This window comes from Otolemur garnettii, unplaced genomic scaffold (genome assembly GCF_000181295.1).
Source record: "Otolemur garnettii isolate 467f Iridium unplaced genomic scaffold, OtoGar3 scaffold00151, whole genome shotgun sequence".
Classification (NCBI taxonomy): domain Eukaryota; kingdom Metazoa; phylum Chordata; class Mammalia; order Primates; family Galagidae; genus Otolemur; species Otolemur garnettii.
Window position 1 is genome coordinate 328,954 of NW_003852546.1, and position 3,373 is coordinate 332,326.

At 47.7% G+C, this 3,373-nt stretch overlaps 1 protein-coding gene across 1 annotated transcript in view; it reads right to left on the reverse strand.

Annotated features, from left to right (window-relative positions):
- Positions 1-3,373, reverse strand: part of CDH3 (cadherin 3) — a 52,141-nt gene that overhangs the window by 3,274 nt on the left and 45,494 nt on the right. The gene's annotated exons all lie outside the window — the stretch shown is intronic.

The following is a 3,373-nucleotide window of genomic DNA, read 5'->3' on the forward strand; positions in this document are numbered from 1 at the left end:
CACAGTCGCCCCAATTTTCAGCAACTACTACCCTGCTCACAACAGGCTAGACCCGAATCACAGCAGCCATCATCATTGAGGCAAAACCATATAAAACCCTTCACCAGCAAAAAAATTATGACTCATTGAAGGCTCAGAGGATTGTTAGCATCTTTTTTTTTTTTTTTTTTTTTTTTGGCCAAGGACAGGTTTGAACCTGCCACTTTCGGTATGTGGGGCTGGCGCCCTACTCCTTGAGCCACGGGTGCCACCCCTAGAGATGAGGTCTTGCTCTGGCTCAGGCTGGTCTTGAACTCATGAGCTCAGGTGATCCGCCTGCTTCAGCCTCCCAGAATGCTAGGGAGCCACCGTGCCCAGCCTACAGCCATGATTTTCAACTGGTGTGCCAGAGAACTTTTAGTTTTTTATGTTTATTTATTATTATTTTTTGAGACAGAGTTTCACTATGTTGCCCTTGGTAGAGTGCCGTGGGATCACAGCTCACAGCAACCTCCAACTCTTGAGCTAAGGCGATTCTCTTGCCTCAACCTCCTGAGAAGCTGGACTACAGGTGCCCGCTACAACACTCAGCTATTTTTTTTGTTGCAGTTTGGCCGGGCCAGGTTCTAACCGCTCGGTATACAGGGCCGATGCCTTACTCACTGAGTCACAAGTGCCTCAGTAAACATCATTACGTTTTTGCTGTTGATGGAACTACTGTCTTTCTCTGGCCAGAGGAGACAGACCTAGGCTTTCCAGGGAGTCCATAATCTCAGGATGTGTAGCCCTCTGGACTGTAACCTCTCCTTTCCCCCCTATTGAGTCTAGGGAAAGCAAAAGAAAATTTATCCTCCTCTAATTGCTGAGTCCAGTGGCCTGGCAAATCTCTTCCCACAGTCCTCTCCCCTAGCTAGGAAATGGGAATGCCACGTTCCCACTTGCTTAGTCCAAAAGCCTCAGAATCACCGATGGTTCTTTCCCTTACACCAAGTATCATCCTGAACTGACTCCACCTTGAAACACAACCACTTCTCCTCACCTCGATGCTGTCCTTCTGGTTGAGCTGCCAGGCGCCTTTTTGCCCCTGGATCATGGCAATAGAATAGTCTCCTAAATGATCTCCCTGTCTCCAGCATCACCTCCCATAGTCTTTTCTGTAGGAATCTTGCAAACTTTAAGTCAAATTACATCACTCTTCTGCTCAAAATATTCCGACAGCTTCTTCTTTCATCTAGGCTTATAACAGCCTTCAGAGCCCAGTGTTATGACCCGCTGGGCCTGTCACCTCTCTCACCTCATTTTCTACTCTTTCCCCTCTGCTTTTCCCACTTGGCCATTGCTGTCCCCACACGCTGAGCACGGTGCTGCCTCAGGGCTTCTCAGCTATTTGCCCAGAGAGCTGCATGATTTGCTTCCTCATCTGTTTCAGGTCTTTACTTGAATACTCCCTTCTCAGCAAGGCTTTTCCTGCCCAGCCTACTTAAAACTGCACCCCTCCCACTGCTCCCGAACACTCCATCCCCTCCTCCCCTGCTTTCCTTTTCTCCATGGTGACACCTGTTCCTCTGCCCCCTTGCCACCTTGTCTGTAGGCTCTGCCACATGGGGATCCATCTGTGTTGCCAAGTGCTGCCCCCTAGTGCTTGAAGCTGTGCGGGGGCACCCAGTGTGCTGTCTAATGTTTCCTCTTGTCATTCACACACACACACACACATATATATATATATATTTTTTTTTTTTCTTTTTTGGCCGGGACTGGGTTTGAACCCACCACCTCTGGCATATGGGGCTGGCACCCTACTCCTTTGAACCACAGGAGTCATATTTGTATCTGACTGATGCATGCCATCTATGCAAGGTCGAAGTCAAAGTAGAAAAAGCAACTGAGAGGTTCTACCTAGAAATTTCTTTCTTCTTCTTTTTTTTTTTTGAGACAGAACCTCAGGCTGTCCCCCTGGGCAGAGTGCTGTGGCATCACAGCTCACAGCAACCTCCAACTCCTGGGCCCAAGTGAGTCTCCTGCCTCAACCTCCCAAGTAGGTGGGATCACAGGCGCCTGCCACAACGCCCGGCTATTTTTTGGTTGCAGCCGTCGTTGTTTGGCGGGCCTGGGCCGGATTCGAACCCGCCAGCTCAGATGTATGTGGCTAGCGCCTTAGCCAGTTGAGCTACAGGCACTGAGCCTAGAAATTTCTACCTAGAAACTTAACTAGATACTTCGGCTCACTAAACCAGGGGTTCTCCAACTGTAGCATGTATAAGAACATCTTGGTGGCTTGTTTTTCTTTTCTTTTTTTTGAGACAGAGTCCCACTATTATCTTGTGTAGAGCGCTGTGGCCTCATCGCTCACAGCAACCTCAACCTCTTGAGGTTGAGCAATCCTCTTGCCTCAGCCTCCCAAAGTTTCTGGAGTGAGGCATGAGAATTTGCCTTTCTCACACTTCCCGGCGATACTAATGCTGTTAGTCTTTCAGAACCACCTCTCAGGCCCCTGGATCACCCTAGCAGTGCTGAGTCTATTTGCTCACCACTATATCCCTGATGCCTGGGATATTCCAGAAGCTCCAGAAATATCTATTGACAGAAAAATGTTCCTAGAAGTTAGAGTTTAAGGAATGAAAATTAGCTGGGTGCTACGGCAGGCACCTGTAATCCCAGCTACTCTGGAGGCAAGAAGATCACTTGAGCCCAGTAGTTTGAGGTTGCTGTGAGCTAAGCAACAGAGTGAGATACTGTGTATTGTTTTTTCTTTATTAAATCATGACTATGTACATTAATGCATTTTGGGGGCATAATGTGCTGAATTGATAAACAATGTGGAATGTTTACACCGAACTGATTAAGGTAACCAATCACCTTGCTTATTTGCTGAGGTAAGACATTTATACTCTATTTTTTTTTATACTCTATTCTTCATTGTTTTGAAATGTACCATTGTATTATGCACATTAGGTGAGGTCCCACCAAATACTCTCCCTCCTCCCAAGATACTGTCTTTTTTATTGAGACAGAGCCTCAAGCTGTCACCCCGGGTAGAGTGCCGTGGCGTCACAGATCATAGCAACTTCCAACTCCTGGGCTCAAGCAATTCTCTGGCCTCCGTCTCCCAAGTAGCTGGGACCACAGGTGCCCATCACAATGCCTGGCTATTTTTTGGTTGCAGCCGTCATTGTTGTTTGGTGGGCCTGGGCTGAATTTGAACCCATCAGCTCAGATGTATGTGGCTGGCGCCTTAACTGCTTGAGCCACAGGCGCTGAGCTGGCTTTTTTTTTTTTTTTTAGTTGTCATTGATGTTTAGGCTGGCCTGGGCTGAGTTTGAACCTGCTAGCCTTGGTGTATGTGGCTGGCACCATAACCACTGTGCTACTGGCACCAAGCCTTTTTTTTCTCTTT